Source organism: Pinus tabuliformis, chromosome 7 (assembly GCF_031772625.1).
Source record: "Pinus tabuliformis cultivar Carrire ecotype Pingquan chromosome 7, CPIR1, whole genome shotgun sequence".
Lineage (NCBI taxonomy): Eukaryota > Viridiplantae > Streptophyta > Pinopsida > Pinales > Pinaceae > Pinus > Pinus tabuliformis.
In genome coordinates, this window is record NC_142293.1 from 1,707,422,938 (window position 1) to 1,707,447,751 (window position 24,814).

Here is a 24,814-nt window from a genome sequence, read left to right on the forward strand (position 1 = left end):
AAGATTATGTAAATAAAACTCACATAACAATCGTTGGACTTTCACCCCGTAATGCTTACAACAGTTTATGAAATCATCAATGGTTTTTATCTCTATAGGCACCCCTGCCTTGACAGCCTTAATTTTCAATTGTAAATATCTTTCCATAAAAAACAAAGCATAGTTTTTGGCAGGTGCCCTACACGCTAGAACATCAGTATACAGAGAACATAAGGTATCCATTTGATTCATAATTGTGTCTAGTCTATGGGTTACCTTTTTAACTTTTTCCTCTGCCCTTCGCCATCCATCGAAGGCCTCACTCTTCAATGCATTGATGTTCTTTAGCTGCTGTTGTAAATTCTGATATTTCTCTTGAGGAAAAATTTCCTCTGTGAGCTTTTCTATTGTTTATTGGGCATGTGCCAGATATTTTTGTAGTTTTACTATCCTCGAGTCATTATCCATCATGACATTTTTGGGCTGGAGATCTACCTAGATCTCCTTATTGCGACATCTGGTTTTTATAGTCTGTGTTTCCTTCTCACGAACTGTCTGGTTGGTCGTGCTGCTAGAGGACAATGCCTTTGTCTGGACTTCCTTATCACAGACTGGTGTGTTTTCTGTTTGTGCTTCTACATTTGTAATAACCACATGTTGTTCCTTGCAGTCCTGAATAATAACAGGTTTGACTTGAGTCCTCTTAGTCTTCTTCTTATGGGGTTTTGCCTGGGTGGCTGCATGCTTTGCTCCAGGGGTTCTTTTTGAGATTTTCCCCATTTTTAGGACCCTTATTTGTTATCGAAGTTGTTTAATTACATTAAGCAATCTCTGTTGTTCCTTTCACAACTTTTTGATTTCATTTGTTTTCTTAGAAGGAATAGCTTTTTCTTATCTTAGGCTTGGGCTTTGTACTTCAAGGATTGTACTGTCGCCTTGGCCAATTTCCACGTTTCCTGCTTGGAACACTTCTTTAGTGTTCTCATCCTGCTGATTAGGTTTTTCAGGGGAAGAAACCCTAGTTTGTTCTGTTGTTTCCCAGGTAGCTTCTTTTTCTACTTCTTCTTCATCATGCATTTCTTCAAGTGTATTCTGATTGGGAGCAGAGTGTTCTTGAGATTGTTCTTCTTCTTCCTCCTCGTCATCCATCTCCATAGATGTACTCTTATCATGACAGAGTGTTCCTGGGATTGTCCTTCTTCTTCCTCCTCATCACACATCTCCTTAGATGCACTCTTATCATGAGCAGAGTGTTCCTATGGCCCTTCTTCGGTATCGGGGTTGAGTGGGTTGTGGGGTTGGACATACTCGCCCATATTGGCCAAAATTCGGGCCAATTCATCTTCTTGTAGAGGGTTTTGCAATGGACTTTCGTTGGTTTTCTCTACTTCCTCCCCTTCTTCTTGACCGGATTGCTAAGTTTCCTCTTCCAGTTCTTCTTCTTCGTTTTCTTCTAATTTTTCTTCATTTTCCCCTCCTTCAAGTTGTGGGGGTTGCTCGTCTTCTGAGTCGTGTATTTCTACATGTTGGCTATTGTTTCCTTCAGAATTTTCTAACATTCCTCTGCTTCTTCCCAATTTGAGAGATTTTCTTCGTTTCGGTGGTCTAATTGATGTGCTAGTAATGTTTTTTCACTATCGAGAAAATCAATTCTTCCCAACTACTCTGCTGTTGGGCAAGACTGTAACTGACTATCAACCGAATTAAACCGTGATGGCTTACTACTGATTCTACATGGTGAGATTTTCTTATACTTCGGGCAACATCATGCAATAAAAAATTTAAGTACACAGGCAAATTCACAGCACATTTTTGTTTTAATACAGCTAACAGTTTGAGATGGCGTGGTCTTACCACGTCTTTTCTGCCATCGCAAGTAATGTAGCTTTGGACAATTTTGGCCAATTCTGCCCAAGGCTCTCCTGGGTTGCCGGTAGGACTCCTTTGCCTTTGACAGTAAGGTTCTGCCCTTCGTCCCAGAAGATGGTTATAGTGTCTTGCAGTCTCATCTTTTTCAGGGTCCATACTAGTCCAACAGTTGGCAGTCCCGAAACTTCAGCAATTATCTCATCTGTTACTACTATTTGTCTTCCCCTCACCATGGAATGATCTTCTTGCAGATTCTGCAGAAATTCAATTGCCACCGTCTCGTTAGATTGTTGTAGACGGTTAAGGTAGGCTATCCATCTTGCCCTTACTAAGATTTCACGTGTAGCGTCAAAGACCATTAACACCTATGGCTCGCTGCGAATTGATCTGCCTCCCATTCTGTTCAAGCTTAGCACATTGTAAAAAACACAGAGATGTCGATGGAACAGCTAGCTGTTCAAATTTTAGCTCACTATTAAAAAAACACAGAGAAGACGATGGAACAACGAGATTTTCAAACTTTAGCTCACTGTTAATTTTTACAGACCAAAATACAGAAATGGTGTTAGAACAACAAGCCATGCATATCGGAAAATACAATACTGTTAGACTTGCTATTCCCGAGTTTTGATGGAGTCATAATACCTCCAAATAATGAGTTGACACGTATGCTAGTGAATTATGGAGATCACCCGCACCCCCTGAAATGTGATAGGCCGTCCTCGGCTGTCAAATAAAGGAGCAGCATGCTGAATTACAATCGTACAATGGAATAAAGGAACATCGTATAGATCCATGACATGTTTACAAAAATGAGCGGATTACTGAAATCGAGGCTTGTGATGGAAATCGCTAATAAATAAGGAAATGCTATGATATGATGCGAAAAATAGAGGATAGGACAACTGACATAAGTAAAAGTTCTTATGCGGTCATTATCCACTTTAACCATTATGATTGATTTATAAATGATTTTCATGTATCAAAGGTTCAAAAGGGTTATATGACATAATCTCATTTGAAATCACTATAAAGATATAAGAAGAAGGGTTTATAATGACTATTGGTGTATGAAAAATATGACTTCAATACCATCAGCAGAGCTCTGTTGCCCACAGGTGTCCATAACCTTGACAGAGTTGCTTATTTCACCCTTGGAACCATAATCCTTTGTGTATGCCTAGGAAAGTGCTGTGCGATGTCAGAATGGAGGCCATTATGCTGGCTTGGTAACCAGATGAATCACAATGCCATTCACCAGGAAGGAGTGAAAGGTGGGCAGGCTGACTCATGATGAGACCTCCTGTTCCAAGGACTTTTTATTTTTCTGATGTGCCTCTTGGATCATATCCCTGGTGTGGTGGCCATAGTGGAAACACCACTTCACTTTCTTCCTTATGATCATGGTAGGCTGGCTCTTGATGAGACCCCCTATCCTTCATATGACAAATCATGTTAGTAATCATATAGATATGTATCTTTTCTTTTTCTTCTTTTCTTTTATATAGCACTTTCCTATTTATATATAGAGGGTGGCTCAACACTCCTTAAGAGTAGGGATGGTGGAAGAAGTCTGAACATCTCAATAGAGGAAAATATGCCCTTATTCTTATTCAATAATAATGATCAAAGAGAATTATGGAGATTTAGAAAGAACCATCATGATTAAAATAATCAATCAAATTGGTGTTAGTGAAAATAAAGACAGCAAAGTCATACAATAATTGTGTCCTTTCCTCTTTTCTCTTATCAATTCAAAGCAACTTCTTTAAAGATAACAATTTTTCTTTGGTTTGCTAATTTTAATATCCTCTAGTTTTTGTATTCTTGCATAAATGTATAGATGTGCCTGAAATGACCATCACTCAAAAAAATCTTCTAAGTGGTGAAACACACATACACACAAAAATAAAAAATGCACACAAAAAGTGTTTTTCTTTAGATGGAATAGCTACTGTTTCTTTAGAGGGACAACAAAAGAATATTTGCACACAAAAATTGCAGTTCCTTTAAGAAGAACAATAAGCAAAAGAAAAAAACATACTCGAAACTGTTGTTCCTTAAGAGGAACAACAGCTATTCCTTAATCAGAACAACAAATAAAGCAAACGCGAAATAAAATAACAAAAATGCGGAAATCTTGTTCCTTTGGAAAGGAACAACAAAAACGAAAGTGTTGTTCTTTCGGAAAGGAACGAAAAAAATGAAAATGCTGTTCCTTTCTGAAGGAACAACAAAAAACGAAAGTGCTGTTCCTTCAGAAAGGAACGACAAAAAATGAAAATGTTGTTCCTTTGGAAAGGAACAACAAAAATGTGGTGTTGTTCCTTTAGAAATGAAAAACAAAAACAAAGGTGCTGTTCCTTCGGAAAGGAACACAAAAAAAAAATGAAAGTGTTGTTTTGTTGGGTGTGGAGCATGATTATTTAGAGGTCTTTATTTCAGTCGGATGTATACCCTAGGAAGTTTGTACACCCCTCCATGGGGGGGACTTGTCCCCCCCGCAAGGGTTTGGGGGGGCCGATACCCCTCGGCTGGGGGGTACGGGGGCCAGTGGTCCCCCGGCGGGGGTTTCGAGGGCAACACCCCCGAAGCTAAAAATAGATGTGAAATTGCCTTGTAAAAGTATAGTAATTTCTAGTCAATCTGGGCTGTTCATTAGGCAGATGATCTGACGGTAGAACTTATGTTTAGTTTAGGGTTTTTTTCTCTAGAAGGCAACCCCTCTCTTTGTATGAGGGCATTGTATTGAGGCTATGTAATAGATGTGTATTCTCCGAGCGAGAAATAGAGAGGTGAGACTGTGAGAGAAAATAAAGGATATTACAACGAATCTGTTGTAGGTTGTGTCTCTTCATTTTTGCTGGATAATAGAAAGTAAGGACTGGCTGTTCGGGGTGGACGTAGCCCAAACTGGGTGAACCATGTATATCTGTGTCTCTCTGGTTTTATGAGTTTTCTATGCTTATATTTCTACAATATTTTATGTGTTCCATTTCTCTGTAATATATAATTTTCTAACATGTTCCTTCAGAAAGGAATAGCAAAAAACAAAAGTGTTGTTCCTTCGGAAAGGAACAACAAAAAACGAAAGTGTTGTTCCTTTGGAAAGGAACAACAAAAATCTGGAAGTGTCGTTCTTTCGGAAAGGAACAACAAAATGGGAAAGTGTTGTTCCTTCGGAAAGGAACAACAAAATGGGAAAGTGTTGTTCCTTCGGAAAGGAACAACAAAAAGGTGGAAATGTTGTTCCTTTAGAAAGGAACAATAAAATGCAAAAGTGTTGTTCCTTCGGAAAGGAACAACAAAGTGACGGAAATGCTGTTCCTTTAGAAAGGAACAACAAAATGCAAAAGTGTTGTTCCTTCGAAAAGGAATAACAAAATGACGAAAATGCTGTTCCTTCGGAAAGGAACAACAAAATGAAAAAGTGATGTTCCTTCAAAAAGGAACAACAAAACGATGAAAATGCTATTCCTTTTTAAAGGAACAACATAATGCAAAAGTGTTGTTCCTTCGAAAAGGAACAACAAAACAACGAAAATGCTGTTCCTTCGGAAAGGAACAACAAAATGTAAAAAAAATAAATAAATGCAGAAATGCAAAAGTCAGTACAGAAAGTAATTTATACAAGTAGAAAAAAAAAGTTATGTACAAAATTTAGGAATAATGAAATTACTTAGTGAACCAAAGCTGAGGAAGAATTCTTTTCCTCAACAAGAATCTGCATATCAGAATCTTCCCGTAGTTGCTGGTAGAAGGATTCCCGAGTAAGCGGTTTATGGTACAGTCGCACTCGGTGGCCATTTGCTTTAAAGGTATGTTCAGATCCGTCAATAGTAGTCAAAGTAATAGTGCCATTGTCATGCACTTTTTGGATTTCATACGGTCTAAGCCAGCAAGTCTGAAGTTTTCCCAGAAAATCATGAAACCTAGAATCGTATAGGAGTGTCCAATCTCCTTCGTGGAAGATTTTCTTTTTGATAAGGGCGTCATGCCATTTTTCTCTCTGCTGTTGGATTTGTTAACACTCAGGTTGTTCCCTTTGACTCCTAAGGGAATACGGTCGAGGTAACCACAAACCAATCTTTGGACTGCAGGTCCTAGCCTACCTGCAATCAGAGAGGACTCTCTCTTTATGATTTAGCTTTGTTTAGGGGTGATTTTAGGCTAGATATGATGCACATGGGTTTTGTTTGAGTTTGGTGGGATGGTTGATCTATTCAAGCAGAGTTGGCATGCAAAGTGTAAGAAGTTCAAACCATTGGGCATGGAGTCCATGAATGTGAACTGATAGATGTGTTTCTTTGGTAGAAGAGAGGAAAATGGAGCAGGATAACTACACATGGCACAATGATTAATGCTGGAACAAGGATGAAATGGAGGTCAGGGAATGAGAGGCAATTAAGGATCTTTCATCCAGCTAAAGAGGGAATGTGGATGAAGGCTAAATAGGAGCAATGAAGAATTCCTAGACAACATTCATATGTGAAGGAAATAGCTTAAACATGATCAATTAAGTATGCATATTCATCACTAATTCAGAGGAAAACATAGAAAAGTTACAAGAATTGAGCACAGAGGGCATGAAAGCCAGGTCTGAACTATTCCTTCTTCCTGCAACTTAGATTATGATATATATATGATACAGATACATATAAGCTGATAAATAGAGGGAGGAAAGACTTATTGGACCATGAGCAAGCACGAGAATTCCATACCAAGCTCTCTAGCCATTAAAACCACAACCAACTAGTTCAGAAGCAAACATTCCAACAATCTTTGATTACAAAAGTTCTTAAACTTACAACGCAAGTCCAAAATGAGTAAATCAACCAACCAACCCTTTAAACAATGTAGAGGGTGGTTTAAATAGATAAAATATCCCAAAAATATCTACAAAACAGATCTTCAACAGATTTGTGGCAATAATTGTCTTTAACCTAACATATGCTTGAAATAAATGCATGAAAGATCTATCTAACTGCTGCGCTGGGGCAGCGGCCTCAAAAATGAGTAAACAAGGGTCCTTTGGAGCTTTGCGCCGGCATTTGGCCATAACTGCGCCTTGGGCTTTGCAGCGCTGCTCATGTGTGGCTTGGTACACTGTTTCTGCAAAATTTGGGCCTAAAAACACTTGAACTGCCTCTTTTAGGCAGTTCTGCTGCCTTAAGCGGCTTTAAAGCTCATAACTGCGATCTGGTGAGCTTTGATGGCTCTTTACTGCTCTTTTGACTTTGTTGGGGGGCCTTTATTATTCATCTGCGCTGGCTTTAAGTCATTTCTTGCAAAACACTTTAACTGATACTATTTGATTGCTGATTGGGGCTTTTCTCACTACTGATACTCTTTGCCGCTTCAAAATCGCCCTTGCTTTATCTCTTTATGGCCGAAAATACTGCTGCAATGTTGTCCGTGGCCTATAGAGGAGCATCGGCACTCGCCGATCAAAAGTTTCCTAAAAATGAAGAAATGATTGCAAATAGAGGAGGATGCGTGGACTAGAGGCTTGCCGGGGCCGAAAATCTGCACTTTGGAGCAAACTGGGCTTGGAACGATTCAAAACTGATGAACAATGCCCTGTTTCCTTTGCTGGTAGAGCACGCATGGGCGCAATAGAAGAACACGTAAAAAAGGCCCTTTTCCCTTTGTAAGGCGAAAAACCCCGTTACAAAGGAAATTTGATGAAAAAACAGGCGGAGCGACTACTGTAGCAAAGGATTAAATCCTGGCCGTTGGATCACGCTAAGGCAGATCCAACAGTTGAGATCTGATCGCAATATCGCATGTCGGGGATGAGCGGGGGATGGGACTTTATGCATATATATGGTTAGCGATGGGCCGATCGCTGATATCGCATCGGTGATCGGCCATCGGGAGCGATGCGATAATTATATATGGGCGGAGCGATATGCAGGGGCTGTGATTTAACATGGGCCGTTGATCTAAGGGCTTGAAATGGGCGGCTGAGATTAAGTTGCTATATCGCTTATCGGCGGGGCGGAGGGTGCGGGCCTTTATACGTTTGCGATGCGATAAAGCGAAATAGAGATATAACATATGAATTGCGGTAAAACGCAGGTTTATGTGGAAAAACAGAAATGCGGAAATATATGAATAGATGGATATATGGTGTAATAATATATTGCGATGACGATATCGTTGTCGGGTGCGACGGCGATATCGCATCGGCGGAGGAGTGGAGGAATTAAACATATGGCATAAACATTGCGATACGCCGATCGCCGAAATCGCATCGACGACATTGTAATCGGGGCATGCATAAAACAAAGGGCCAACACTTGCTGCGACCTCCGACAGCGATATCGCGTCGGAGGGGGGGCGAATGAATCAGTGGCATGTTTTATATATGGAGTAAGGGCGATTTGCGATCAGGGAAAGGCTTTAAGCGATTGGAGGCATATTTTCAATTCGGCCAAGGAATAACATGATCGGAGAAGGCTTTTTAAAGCTTTGGAAGGGTTCTTGAGGCCTCGGAAGGGGTCCGATAACCAAAAAAGAGGAATTTCATGCCTTGGAAGGAGTCCAAAGGCACTTGAATGGATTTTTATGTATTTGAGAAGGGTTTAAGGCCTAAAAAAGGGGGTTATGCCTTGGAAAAGGTAAAACAAGGCCAAAAGATGAATTTTATACATTTGGAGGGGGATTTTATGCATAGGAAGGGGTCCTAATGCATTAGGAGATGGCTTTATGAGGAAAATGAGGGTTGTCACTAAGTTTCAGGCAAACTTAGTGATTCCCGAGCATATTTATGGTTATTTTTCAACCAAAGGGAGGGGATATGTATATAAAAGGGATTTATAACATAAATTAATATGGGAAGGGGGAAACATAGGGATTTACATAATAGAGTTAGAAGTTAGTGTGAAACTGTGGAGAAAGCGCTAAGTATAGCAAACTTAGGCTTTGAAAGGGGAGAAAAGATTTAAATGGAGCAATCTAGGAGTATTGAGCAGATCCCAATATCCTTTGGGGAAATTCGTGAGTGAATTAGGGGAAAAGGAGGAAGGGGGAGTTAGGCATGCCTCGCTTGAGCTGCTCCGAGTGAAAATTTCCTTGTATTTGTGATCTGAATAGATTTGACACTTGAAAACATGAAATGGATCACAAATGATCATTCTGCCACCACAAAACTACCTACTCGGGCTACTTACCTAGCATTTTCTCTTCTTTTTGGTTTGGGCGCACTTGAACTAGCAAACCCAGCTTTTCAACTTTTCTTTTAGCTATCCTCCTATCTAAATCGACCCTTATTTCATCCGGGGGCTCAGATTAAGCTGTTGAGCGCCCAAGATTCTCTACCTATCTATAAATCTGCCAAGATTAAACAGTTGGACAGATGTTTATTCTCTATATTCTAAAACAAGAAATTGAAACCTAAGGAAACCAAGATTAAACTGTTTGGCCTTCCCTTAACTGAAAAATTCTTCAAAAATGGCATGACTCATCAAATATGGAACTTTTGCAGCATGGAAAAGATGAACATATTTGGCACTTCCACTGTCAATCATGAAAAATGACACCTATCGCAATAGGAGGCTAACAGTGGCTCCACTTGGGGATGGCTTTTCCTTGCGAAAAGTCAAGAACAGCAGGTCAGATGGCCTTGTATTCAGTTGTTGCTGTATTCTGCAAAATTCCCTTTGCCGGCTGCCTTATTAATCCTACCTACTTACCCTAATCAGCACTTACTTTGCTGTTAGGTGAAATGAAACAACCAATGCAGCCACTTAAGCATTATAAACATCAGTGAGCTTGTCTGCTTGTGCTTGCTGGTGCTTAAGACAGAGATCTTGCAATCTGATGTGGGCTTGTTAACCATTGAGAAGATCAGGAAACTGCTAACCTTCTTTGCTAAATTTAAACACTGTACAAAAGGGTCCTGCAACATGTATATACAATTGCTGAGCTGAATTAAAGAACTGTACAAAGATTTAGGATCGCTATCATGCCTTGGAATCTGGAAACCATCAACATTTTGATATTGAGGCACACAACCCGCTAATGGAGAAGAGCACTGATCTCTCTCATCACACAACCTGTCATCTGATGGATTGCACAGAACATGGAGCGATACTTGCAACTCATTATAAACAGGCTCGAATGGGACTTGACTGATCTGCACTTCCTGCTCCTTTTCTTCTTTAAACACCTGAGATGACTGAAAACCAAGAGGCAGGGGATCCACTTGGATCATTTGATCATAAACAGCGGCCTCTGAGTCTTCCTCAATCTGATATTCGATGGCTCTTTGGGGCTGCAAAACTAGAGGCAATACATTTTGAACAATGATTTGATTATCCTCCAGACGGTCAATATCAACACTTGCTGACACTTGATTATACACAGCATGATAATTCTCCTTAATAAATTGAAAAGACTCAAAACAAAATGGTAAAGTTCCTTCGCTGAAATCAAAATTTTCTGCATTTTCCTCCCTCTCCTCATAGCTGAAATGAGCACGCTGATCACCAATTTCAAGCTGCTAATCCTGAACTGTGCTTTCTGCCAAAATAGGCTCTGACTCCTCTGCAAGGCTGATTTGGTCATTAGGTGCATAATCATCATCATACTCATTGTATTTTGGCAAACCGTTGAAAGAAGAGAAGCTATTATATTCATATAGTATATCAGGAAACTGCTCCTTCACATATGGCTGTATGAATATGTCATCTGATTTGTGGTAGGTTTGTTCGTGAATGTAACTACTTTCCTTTTACAAAACAAATCTGTTCTTGTGCTCTAAGCATTCAACTTTCATTGTGATCAGCTGCATCATTTCCTCTGATTTTTGCATTAAACTATGAAGTCTTTCCTTTTCCTCTGCCTTGCGCATCTCATCTCTCATCTTCAGATTTGCCTCCACGTCCACAACAATGTTCTGCATCTGTTTCAAAGTGGACGGGCTCCTTTCTCTTAAACGAAATTCTATTTTTGGATCAAAAGCTCTTGGATAGTGCAATAGAGCTAAATCAGGGGGAGGTCTAATATTTAATGTCATAGAAAGATAGACTTGATTGAATCGGTCAGAAAATTGCTGAACAGATTCATTAGGAAGCCTTTTTAATTGATCATAATCTTCAATGAGCGAGAGGAAATTAAGTTTGATATCCATCTATCAAGGAAAAGATTGGAAAAATGCTGAAGATTAGAGATGCTAGCCTCAGGCAATGCTTTAAACCAAGTCCTAACTTCGCTTTGCAAAGAAAGGGCAAACAGCCTAATATTAACATCTTCATCTTCCACTTCAAATATATTAAGATAATCTTCAAAAGCCTAGATATGCTTTTGCGCAGTAACACCATTCTCTCCATCAAATCTTGGGAGATACTCAGGATGATCTTTAGGCAAAGGATTAAGCACGGGAGGCAAAATGAGCGGTTTATACCTATCAGGAACCTTACACAGCACATAAATATGTACAGGGATTGGAAGAATGGGCTCGATATGAACAGGGATAGAAAGATTGGCTTTGATATTCGTTTCCTCCTTGGCTGTATGATGATCTTCAGCAGCGTTAGAAGGCTGCTGTTCAGATGTGCAAGGAGGCTTTTCCACAACGTTTTCAAAAGGCAAATCATGAAAATCAAATTTAAAATCGCGTTTAAAATTCAATATACACAACAAAATCTTATGGAAGAGAAAGAACACAATATTTTGGATAATAACACAGGCTAAAAGCTTGATCTGCTCATACATTTGCTTTGGGTTTATTTCTCCAGTGGAGTCTTTATTATGAGGATGGTGTGGAGTCGCTAGGTGGATAAATTAACTTTGAAGGGTCTGATCTCTGTCCACCAACACAGATCAGAGCTAAATATGAAATAGATCTGAAGAAAGGGGCACTTTCTCCAGAAAACGCGATTTTTTGGGATTTTTCTGATTATTTGATTTTTTGGGATTTTTCAAAACAACTTTAAGACTTATTCGAAAGGAAAACTGATCAAAATGGGGATTTAAAGTGATGAACAAAATGATTCAGCTCCCCAGTGGAGTCGCCAATATGTTAACACTCAGGTTGTTCCCTTTGACTCTTAAGGGAATACGGTCGAGGTAACCACAAACCAATCTTTGGACTGCAGGTCCTAGCCTACCTACAATCAGAGAGGGCTCTCTCTTTATGATTTAGCTTTGTTTAGGGGTGATTTTAGGCTAGATATGATGCACATGGGTTTTGTTTGAGTTTGGTGGGATGGTTGATCTATTCAAGCAGAGTTGGCATGCAAAGTGTAAGATGTTCGAACCATTGGGCATGGAGTCCATGAATGTGAACAGATAGATGTGTTTCTTTGGTAGAAGAGAGGAATATGGAGCAGGATAGCTACACAGGGCACAATGATTAATGCTGGAACAAGGATGAAATGGAGGTCAGGGAATGAGAGGCAATTAAGGATCTCTCATCCAGCCAAAGAGGGAAAGTGGATGAAGGCTAAATAGGAGCAATGAAGAATTCCTAGACAACATTCATATTTGAAGGAAATAGCTTAAACATGATCAATTAAGTATGCATATTCATCACTAATTTAGAGGAAAACATAGAAAGGTTACAAGAATTAAGCACAGAGGGCATGAAAGCCAGGTCTGAACTATTCCTTCTTCCTACAACTTAGATTATGATATATAGAAGATACAGATACATATAAGCTGATAAACAGAGGGAGGAAAGACTTATTGGACCATGAGCAAGCACGAGAATTCCATATCAAGCTCTCCAGCCATTAAAACCACAACCAGCCAGTTCAGAAGCAAACGTTCCAACAATCTTTGATTACAAAAGTTCTTAAACTTACAATGCAAGTCCAAAATGAGTAAATCAACCAACCAACCCTTTAAACAATGCAGAGGGTGGTTTAAATAGAGAAAATATCCCAAAAGTATCTACAAAAACAGTCTTAAACAGATCTGTGGCAATAACTATCTTTAACCTAACATATGCTTGAAATAAATGCATGAAAAATCTATCTAACTGCTGCGCTGGGGCAGCTGCCTCAAAAATGAGTAAACAAGGGTCCTTTTGAGCTCTGCGCCGACATTTGGCCATAATTGCGCCTTGGGCTTTGCAGCGCTGCTCATATGTGGCTTGGTACACTATTTTTGCAAAATCTGGGCCTAAAAACACTTGAACTACCTCTTTTAGGCGGTTCCGCTGCCTTAAGTGGCTTTAAAGCTCATAACTGCGATCTGGTGAGCTTTGGTGGCTCTTTACTGCTCCTTTGACTTTGTTGGGGGGCCTTTATTATTCATCTGTGCTGGCTTTAAGTCATTTCCTGCAAAACACTTTAATTGATACTCTTTGATTGCTGATCGGGGCTTTTCTCACTACTGATACTCTTTGCCGCTTCAAAATCACCCCTGCTTTATCTCTTTATGGCCGAAAATATTGCTGCAATGCTGTCCGTGGCCTATAGAGGAGCATCGGCACTAGACGATCAAAATTTTCCCAAAAATGAAGAAATGACTGCAAATAGAGGAGGATGCGTGGACTGGAGGCTTGCCGGGGCCGAAAATCTGCACTTTGGAGCAAACTGGGCTTGGAGCGATCCAAAACTGATGAACAATGCCCTGTTTCCTTTGCCGGTAGAGCGCGCATGGGCGCAATAGAAGAACACGTAAAAAAATCCCTTTTCCCTTTGTAACGCGAAAAACCCCATTACAAAGGAAATTTGATGAAAAAACAGGCGGAGCGACTACTGTAGCAAAGGATTAAATCCTGGCCATTGGATCGCGCTAAGGCAGATCCAATGGTTGAGATCTGATCACAATATCGCATGTCGGGGATGAGCGGGGGACGGGACTTTATGCATATATATGGTTAGCGATGGGTCGATCACCGATATCGCATCGACGATCGGCCATCGGGAGCGATGCAATAATTATATATGGGCGGAGCGATATGCGGGGGCTGCGATTTAACATGGGCTGTTGATCCGAGGGCTTGAAATGGGCAGCTGCGATTAAGTCGCTATATCGCTTATCGGCGGGGTGGAGGGTGCGAGCCTTTGTACGTTTGCGATGCAATAAAGAGAAATAGCGATATAACAGATGAATTGCGGTAAAACGCAGGTTTATGTGGAAAAACGGAAATGCAGAAATATATGAATAGATGGATATATGGTGTAATAATATATTGCGATGGCGATATCGCTGTTGGGTGCGACGACGATATCGCATCGGCGGAGGAGTGGAGGAATTAAACATATGGAATAAACATTGCGATACGTCGATCACCGAAATCGCATCGGCGGCATTGTAATCGGGGCATGCATAAAACAAAGGGCCAACACTTGCTGCGACCTCCGACAGTGATATCGCGTCGGAGGGGGGGCGAATGAATTGGTGGCATGTTTTATATATGGAGTAAGGGCGATTTGCGATCAGGGAAAGGCTTTAAGCGATCGGAGGCATATTTTCAATTCGGCCAAGGCATAACATGATCGGAGAAGGCTTTTTAAAGCTTTGGAAGGGTTCTTGAGGCCTCGGAAGGGGTCCGATAACCAAAAAAGAGGAATTTCATGCCTTGGAAAGAGTCCAAAGGCACTTGAATGGATTTTTATGTATTTGAGAAGGGTTTAAGGCCTAAAAAAGGGGTTATGCCTTGGAAAAGGTAAAACAAGGCCAAAAGATGAATTTTATACATTTGGAGGGGGATTTTATGCATAGGAAGGGGTCCTAATGCATTAGGAGATGGCTTTATGAGGAAAATGAGGGTTGTCACTAAGTTTCAGGCAAACTTAGTGATTCCTGAGCATATTTATGGTTATTTTTCAACCAAAGGGAGGGATATGTATATAAAAGGGATTTATAACATAAATCAATATGGGAAGGGGGAAAACATAGGGATTTACATAATAGAGTTAGAAGTTAGTGTGAAACTGTGGAGAAAGCGCTAAGTATAGCAAACTTAGGCTTTAAAAGGGGAGAAAAGATTTAAATGGAGCAATCTAGGAGTATTTAGCAGATCCCAATATCCTTTGGGGAAATTAGTGAGTGAATTGGGGGAAAAGGAGGAAGGGGGAGTTAGACATGCTTCGCTTGAGCTGCTCCGAGTGAAAATTTCCTTGCATTTGTGAGCTGAATAGATTTGACACTTGAAAACATGAAATGGATCACAAATGATCATTCTGCCACCACAAAACTACCTACCCGGCCTACTTACCTAGCATTTTCTCTTCTTTTTGGTTTGGGTGCACTTGAACTAGCAAACCCAGCTTTTCAACTTTTCTTTTAGCTGTCCTCCTATCTAAATCGACCCTTATTTCATCCAGGGGCTCAGATTAAGCTGTTGAGCACCCAAGATTCTCTACCTATCTACAAATCTGCCAAGATTAAACAGTTGGACAGATGTTTATTCTCTATATTCTAAAACAAGAAATTGAAACCTAGGGAAACCAAGATTAAACTGTTTGGCCTTCCCTTAACTGAAAAATTCTTCAAAAATGGCATGACTCCTCAAATATGGAACTTTTTCATCATGGAAAAGATGAACATATTTGGCACTTCCACTGTCAATCATGAAAAATGACACCTATCGCAATAGGAGGCTAACAGGATTAATGCAGCGTGTTGAAGAGCCGCGAGCCTAATTTCATCTAGCTCATTAATTTTTTGTAATCTATTAGTCTGTGCCTCATTTGAATCCAGACTGACCTCCTGTGTTGTTCTTAACGTTTGTATTTTGAACTCTATTGAAAAGATGAGTTCCTTTCTAAATACTAGTTGATATGGTGAATAACTGGTGGTATTTCTCCACATTGTTCGGTACGCCCACAAGGCTTCCCGCAATCTTGAAGCCCAATCACACGTGTGTGACACAATGGTTTTTGTTAATATTGCCTCTATCACTTTATTCGTGCTCTCTACTTGGCCATTTTCCTGTGGGTGATACGGAGTGGTCATTTTGTGCTAAATGTGATAATCTTTTAACGTTGCAGCGATTTCATTACCTGCAAATTGTGGTCCTCCGTCCATGATTATGTCTACTGGGAGGCCATACACACAAATATTTGGAACATGAAATGAATCACAGAGTCCTCTGTAGCTCTTGGAAGTGTCTTTGCTTCAACCCATTTGGTAACATACTCTGTTGCTACTAGAATATATGTTTTCTAATTTGATGATGGGTTGATCGGACCAACAAAGTCGAGCGCCCAACGCTCAAATGGTTTGGTTACTAGATGTGGGTTTAAAGGCATTTCGTCAGACTGTCCAGGGCATCCTGCTCTTTGGCAACTGTCATAAGCTTGCACAAATTTCTTCGCCTTTAAAGATTGTGGGCCAGTAATATCCTATTTGCAAAACCTTATGACTGGTCCTTTGATCTGCGAAATGTCCGCCACACGATTCGTCATGACAAGCTTTCAGAATGTCAAATATTTCATCTTCACGGACGCATCTTCTGATGTGCATATCTTCTCCTGTATGAAATAGGTAGCCCCTAATCCAAGAAAATCGGGTACTACGTTGCACAATTTGTTTTCATTCATTGGGGGTCAGATGCTTTGGTAATTTGCCTAATGCTAAATAATTTGCAACATCAGCATACCAGGGTGTCTTGACAATAACAACAAATAAATGTTCATCTGGAGATTGATCTTCGACTGTTGCTACGTCCACTAGCTTCGGCATTCGTGAGAGGAAATTAGCTACAGGATTGTCTTTCCCAGGTCAATATATTATTGTGATGTCAAATTCCTGCAATAAAATCAACTATATTGTTACTCTACCATTTGTAATAGGTTTATTTGCTAAATATTTTATGGCATAGTGATCTGTATATAAAACAACAGGATATCCAGTGATATAATGCCTAAATTTATTTATAGCATGTATTACAACTAAAAATTCTTTTTCAGTAACAATATAGTTTAGCTCAGCAGGAGACAAATTCTTGCTAATATAATAGATTGCATATGGTTTTTTGTCTTCTTCCTGCCCAAGGACTGCTCCAATAACTGTGTCCGAAGCATTTGATGAAATTTGAAATGGCAGGTCCCAATTTGGGCCTTTGAGCACTGGGGCTATTGACACAAGATTTTTTAGATCCTCAAAAGCACGGTCGCATTTATCTGTCCAAACAAAATCAACATTCCCTGTTAGTGCGTATAGAGGTGCAGCTATTTGAGAAAAATGTTCTATAAATCTCCTATAATAACTAGAAAATCCAAGAAAACTGCATACCTCTGTCTGTGTGGTAAGAGTAGACATTAACAAAATTATTTGAATTTTGGCTGGATCTACTTGTATTCCAGCTGCTGAGATATAATGACCTAGGATGAATCCTTTAGTCATCATCATATAACACTTTTCATGGCTCAAGCAAAGCCTAGTGGCGATACATCGTTGCAACACCTTTTCCAATGTGTTTAGTGCTGGGTCAAAATCATCTTCGTATGGTGTGAAATCATCCATGTATACTTCGAGCCCTTCATTTATTAAATTTGAAAAGATGCTGAGGATGGGCCTTTGAAATGTGGCAGGGGCATTGCATAGGCCAAAGGGTAGGACTCTGTAGGCAAATGTTCCCCACAGATAGGTAAAAGTAGTTTTGTCCTGGTCTTCAGGAGCAATCTGAATCTGATTGTATCCATTGAAGCCATCCAAGAAAGAAAAGAATTTCTTTCCTGCTAATGTATCTAATACCTGATCAATGAATGGAAGGGGAAAGTGGTATTTCTTGGTTGCTTTGTTTAATTCTCTATAATCTACACAAATCCTCCACTTTTCATTCTTCTTTGGCACCACTACTAGTGGAGAGACCCACTTGCTATCGGAGATTGGATAAATAAAGTTTACATCCAAAAGTTTTTGTAATTTAGCTTTCACAATGTCTTTCAGGTGAGGGTTGAGTCTCCGTTGGGGTTGGCGAACGAGTCTCACATCTTTTTCTGTATAAATGTGGTGCGTGCACAGTTGGGGATCGTTTCCCTTCATGTTTGGATAATCCCATGAAAAAGCTTCCTTATATTTTCTCAGTAGTTGGACCAACTTTTCTTCTTGTTTAGGAGTCAGGTTATTATTGATGTTCAAGGTTTTTCCTGGCTCAATCTCTATAGTTTTGCTGTTTGAAATAGAGGTAGTGGGTATTGTTTGATCATGAGTGTCTTTGAGGGGATCTTCTTCTAGTTCATTGTCAAATGTTGCCTCTATCATGTGACATTGTACATGGGATCTAGATTCAGCTTGGTTAATGAAGTTGTTAATAACATCATCCTCTGTTTGATCTTTAAAATTGAGGGCATCTTCTATGGTTAATGGGGACCTAATGTTTTTTGTGAGGTATGATACAGGATGTTTGTTAGTTTTTATTATTGTTACACTTGGCTGGGCTGGAGGGTATAGAGCTAGATTCTTGATGTTACTCCCTCTAGTTATGGTCATACTGCCTTGTCGGCAGCCAATGTAAGCATCAGCAGTTGCAAGCCAAGGTCTGCCTAAAATTAACGGGTGTCCATCGAGTCGGTTTTTGGGGTTTATTATCAGAAAGTCAGCAGGATATTCCTAGGAATCAACGGATACCATGACATCATGTAGTGTACCTTCTGGCCTAACTACTGATTGGTCAGCCAATTCTAATAAGGTGGAGGTTGGTTCTACTGATGTAATGCCCAATTTTTGACAAGTAGTGGTTGTTAAAATATTAATTGCAACCCCTAAATCAACTAAGGCATTTGAAAAGGTTTGTCCATTGATTTGCACTGTCACTATTGGATTTCCTGGGTCTTCATATTTGACAGGTGCTTCTCTTCCTGATAACAGATCAGATAGGGTGCCAACTACTTGGACTATTGGGTTATTTGTTATTCTCCTCCTTGGTTTTTTTATACATAGCTCTTTGATGGTCTTTGCATATATTGGGATATCTTGGATAGCTTGGAGGAGTGGGATTTTTATATACAAATTCTTTAGTTCTCCCAGAATATCAAAGTCAGGATGTTTTATAGGGCGCGGTATGATTAATCGTTTTGGGAATGGGGGAGAAGATGTGGTTGCTTGGTCATGAGTCTGTTGTCTGACCATGTCTTCTTCTTGTAATGGTTGTTATGTGGGTAACTGATTTTCAATTTGAGCAGGTTTGTCTCCCTCAGTTTATATGATGCGCCTTGACCTTAATTGAAGGTCGTTGCACTCCCTTAGATCGGGTTTCTAGTTCTGGTGTTTCGATTATTTGAACGGATTGAACCGTTTTGTTATTTGGGTTCAGGTTGGGTTGGGTTGGGAGTTGCGGTCTTAAGTTGGACTAGGGATTTTGTTGTAGTGCTGGCAGTGTAGGTTGAGGGAGTGGAATGGTTCCTGTTGGTTGCTTCATCAGTCTTTGCCAGTTTGTTTGCCAGACTTGACTCTGCGAAGTGGGAGGGGACCATTGTGTTGGATATGCATTGTTTTGCCAATATGGTGGAGCATAGGGAAAATTTGGCCAATTAGGTTGGCTTGTTTCATTCAGCCATGGTGATGATGAAGGAAATGGTTGTTGTGACCAGTTTGAAAAGGGAGGTTGATTTTGCCACATTATATTATATTGCTGAGCATGATATTGCGGAGGCTAGAAAGAAGAAGACAGATCAGGAGACATACTTGATTGTCGCGACTGCCATTGACGGTGTTGATAAAGTAGGTACACCAGTTCTGATTCTTCTTCCACTTCTTTATATACTACTTTCAAACCTGGAAGTGAGGGGCAATTCTCTGTAGAGTGGTATTTTGTACAAATAGCGTAGACTTGTACTGCATCTAGTGGGCACTCTTTGTGGCTGTGTTTCTTTCTGCATCTGGGGCAGAATATTGCTAGATTTTGCTCTGCTTATGCTTGTTTCTATTTCGCTTGCATAATATCGTGCTGCATTGTTAGAGTCCCCAATATATCAGTTTTGAAATTCTCCAGTAAATTTCCGATTTCTACGCGAGTTACCCCTTCTCCAGAGATCTTGTTGTCCCTTGTGAACCCGTCATGTTCCGCTGTTTTAGCCTTGTGCTGCCTCGCAAACTCCTGATACATAAGTCAATAATGTCAGCAAAATTTTCTTGATAAATGTCTCCTTTTCCATTAATATTTAGTGTTTCAACCCGTTGTTCCTTCATGCCTTTAATTAATGTTGTTTTTAATACATTATCATATAAGGGTAACGATGCATAAGGAGATCTTTGAAGATTATACTGAAAACGTTCAACATATTCTTCTAGTGTCTCATTAGGTTTAGCTACCATCTAAAATATTTCATCTTTTAACTCTCTAGACCTACAATAATCTTGATATTTTTTCAAGAAAGCACCTTTCATCTGATCCCAGTCATTTATAACACCTCCACCTAACCCCATAAACCATCGTAAAGCAACCCCTTTTAATGTAGAGGGGAGTAATTTCATATTTTTGGGATTGGTGGTATAGTCGTACCCTCTGCACAACACATCGAATTCGAACAAAAATGCGTTTGGATCTTCCGATGTTAAGCCATGGAATGTAGGGATATGCTGGAGAGGAATGGCCTTCATACATGCATTAACTGTAGTATCTACAATTGGATATTGCAGTGTGGAGGTTGGGGGGGTTTGCTAGTTCTAGGCCATTTGTTCAAATATGTGCCAATATCCTTCTGAGATTTCTAGGAGGGTATTCCTAGGCTGGCTAGAAGGAGCAGGAATGGCCTTAACAACACTTCCTTTGTCTGGGATGATGAGAGTTCCTTGCTAAACTAATGTCTGGGGGGATTTTAGCTCTTCAGGTTCTTCAGCTTTGTTTTGGGTGATTTTTACAGCACTTCCCTTATCTGGGCTGCTTAATGGCTGAACTATTCCAAGAGGAGATCTTGGTTCTTCAGTTTCCCCTGTTTCTCCTCTTCCTTCGTAGAGATTACTAAGGTTCCCTTCTTGTAATGATTTTGGGCTAGAATTCTCAATTTCTTGAAAATCTTGCTGCTCTGTTTGGTTGTGTACCTCAGCAAAGGCTACAGATGGTGATTCTATGGCTTGAAGGGAACTAGTAGGTTGTCTAGAAGCAACTTTTCTAGGTCCTACTGAAGGCTGAGATTCTACTTTTTTAAGGATTTCGTCTATAAAGGTCGATCGGCCAAGGGTCACCAGCCCCTTAGCTTTATCAGGCTTGGGTAGTGGTTTAATATTCTTTTCAAGCTTTTTCTACTTAGTCATGCACACAAATCAAATACTTATTTCTACCCAAAATAACAACAAATCTGCAGGAAAGCGGGCGGGGGAGCAGGGTTGTTACATGCTCCGTACGCAGGTTCTTACCTTCCATTTTTAAAACCCAATTCTCTCCTAGTAGGTACTTACACTACTCTCTTTTCAAAAGAAACAAATGGCTACACTCTTCCCTGGCAACGACGCCAAAATGTTGAGCAGTAAAAAGGGTCTTTTTAACCTCTATTTACCCTACATTAATTATCAATCCAGGTACAATTTTTTATCTCAAGAGTGTACTCAGTCTGAGGCAGTCACTTGTTCGAGAGTAATGCTAGCAGTATAGTGTTCTACAAAAGTAAACAAATGCTGAAAACAAACTCTGAATGTAATGGCAAGAAACTGAAATGCTTGTAACTAAATCATTCACTTAAGAAACTACAACAATCATCAGTCAAGGATGCAGTAATGATAACTCTTTCCTTTGTAAACTGATGCAAATGAAAATCAATCAAAGACAAGATCTCCAATCTGGGAACTAGACAACAGTAGTCAATGTTCACTACAGTTGTGGATCTTTCTGTTCACACCAAAGAAAATGCTGGAAATAACAGAAAGGAACATCAACTAATCTATTGAAAAGATCGAACAACAAAGCTTAATCTACAAGAATGAATTAAGCAGCAATCTTAACCGAAAGGAATTGAACAACAACCTTTAACCAATAAATGAATTGAACAACAATCTAAGAAAGGAATAGCAAACCTAAGTAAGTCTATGAAATATTGAACAACAAACTTAATCAAATGTAAACACATAGCGAATCTAGAACGATTGAATCAGTAATCTTATTTTAGCATAATAAGCATTAACCACAGTTATAAGGGAACATCAATTACAGTTGTAATGGAACAGTAATCGAATGAACAAACCGTAGCTAAATGAACAACAACGTCAATCTGTAAATGAACAACAATGTCAATATGTAAATGAACAACAATATCCGAATTAGACAATGCGATATTATTTCAGAATGAACAACATAACATTTTCAGTTGCAAATAATAATCTTACTATTCAATTACTAATTCGACATAATAGAGCAAGTCAATGAAATGTTTAGGAATAGAAGATTACTAAATAAAGCGAGTAAAGAAAATCAAACCACACATGACTGTAATAATAAAATAATGATACATAAAGCAAGTGATCCACTAGGGCCAGGCCCTTAGCCACCAGGGATGCACTGCTACGGTTACTCCAGGATCAGATAACAGAACAACAACGAAGTTTATGTATTAATCATAAAAACAGAGTTACAGTGATCGCTCTTTAAAGAGAGTCGATGATCAAAGTTCAGATTGCAACAACAAATTCTATAAATCAACAATAATCCGCCCCTTGGGCTAGCAGCGCTGTCCCTTTTTATAGTGGCCAGGCGGAAATACCAAAAATACAGATAGCCTTGAGGTAGCGATCCCTCAGGATCAAAGGATCCTGAGGGATTTGCCATATCTTTGATCTTCAGTTATCTTTTCATCCTCTTGCGCTGATACCACGTTTCTTCTTCCTTTTCCTGGTCCATGTGCTCCGCTCTTGATCTCCTCGTCTGGATGTGGTTTCCTATCAAAGGGACAACAATTGGTTTTGCCTTGTCTTTTCCTCCAGAATGGCGATTTTCCATTTTCTTCACTTTCTGCATAAAAAAAGACAATAATTAATCATTTTACATTAATCACAATTCCCCTTAATTCTATCATAATCCTTTATCATATGATCATCTTAGAATGTAAAGAAGTTATGAATTAAAGGAAAATATAGAGAAATAAGTGGCAATTGCATACCTTTTCTAATGCTCAACAACAAAGGCTTTTTAAAGGCATGAGGCATTAATTGGCATTTTATTTATGAAAATAATGGAAAATAGGAGAAAAGGAAGGTGACAAGTCACAGGTTGCATGTGAGGAGGAAAATGAAGGAAAATAATGGAAAATGAAGAAAAGAGAGGCCTCATTAATAAAAAGGCTTATGAGGATCAGTTCATAGACTTTTGTTAGTTCAGTTTTGGATCTCTCTCTCTATTCTCTCTCTCTCTCTTACTCTTGGACACTTAGAGTTTCTTGGAGCAGTTCATCATTGGATTAAGAAAAGAAAAGAAGACAAGAGGACACAAAGATCAAGTAAGGAAGAGTAGGATCAAGCTACTACAAGAAGATTATTTGTAGGTATCGATTTGCATGTATGATTTCCCTTGCTAGTTTTAGCATGTATGGTTATGCATGTGTGTTCTTTGTTCTTTTGCTGTCATGGCATGGGTTTTTCCAAGTGTGACAGTGTTCGTCAACCTTGCCTTTCTATTTCTGGATAGCCATGTTGTGATGGGTTCTCATGTCTTTAGTTGAGCTGGATTGCCGAATGGATTCATAGCTGAGTGAGTTGGATCTTTGAAAGTAATAACACATGGCTTAGTGATCCTTGAACTAGACTGTGGATTGCGTTAAAGCCATGGCCTAGTGATCCATGAACCAGACTATGGGTTGTGGTAAAGACAGATTTTGTGTTGCCTAAGCGGGCCTAGGAATCCTCGACTGATTAATGGTGGGATATACGGTAAAGCCTAGAGGTGGGTGGTCTCCATCAGGCCTAGGAATCTTGGGATGGGATATATGGTAAAGCTTGGAGGGTTGAGTCTTAGTTAGGGCGTAGTGAACCGGTGTGATTTGTGGTAAATCCCAGAGACTTGTGTCTTGATTAGGCCTATGAATCCTCCACTAGTGAATGGCAGGATATACAGTAAAGCCCAGAGGCTAGGAGACAAGAAAATTCCTCATGATGTAGGTGGAGAAATTCGGTGGCAACCATGCTTGTTTTGGCCGAGTGATTTGGTTAGGATTGTGGTAAAGCCTAGTTCTATTGATGAGGGTGATGTGGTGTAGCCTTAGGAAGCCCTGGTTGAGTTTTGGTTATCAGTACCACATTCATGCTTGGCAACCATGATTGTTTTGGCCTAGTGATCTGGTTAGGATTGTGGTAAAGCTTAGTTCTATTGAAGAGGGTGAGGTGGTGTAGCCTCAGGAAGACCTAGTTGAGTTTTGGCTATCAGTACCACATTCATGCTTGGAATATGGCATGGGGGTGATTGGTTGAAAGAAAGATTTGGTTCAGATAATCTATGGTCGGGTGGTTCATGGAAGTCCCATACCCGGTTGGCATTTGCATTCATTAATAAGAGTTCCTTTCCTTGGTATTTTATGAGAAAATGTATTGGTTCATATGTGGCATTTATCACTGATGTATCCTTATTATTTTTGTAATTTATATGTTGCATATAAGTATGTTTTATGACAATGATGCTGTATGGATCTCATCATGTTTTAGTTTATAAATGAATGAAAAATGAATATATGGCCTAATAGATGATAATGCAGATAATGTGATAAGGCATCAATGCTTCCTTACAAATCTTAGATAAGTATGAGACCCTTATGCTCATATCTATTGTTATGACCTGTAGATTACCTGTGCATAATGTGTTCAATGAAATGTATGTCATGGTTGGCTTGGTTAGGTCAAGTACTTGATCAATTTTTGTGTTAGAGGATTTGTCTTAGTGTCATTTATTGTCTTGGAAAGTCTCATAAAGTTTCGGGTAATGGTTTGGGGACTAGCCCTGAAAAAATTGGCTTAAATCTCACAATCTCTAAGACAACTGGATGAAAATGACTATAGTCTCTCCCTTGCAGGCATTGTGGGAGTGAATGGAGGTTCCCACTCGCATGCATGCCCATGTCATGGGAGCTTTAATTCATTGAAG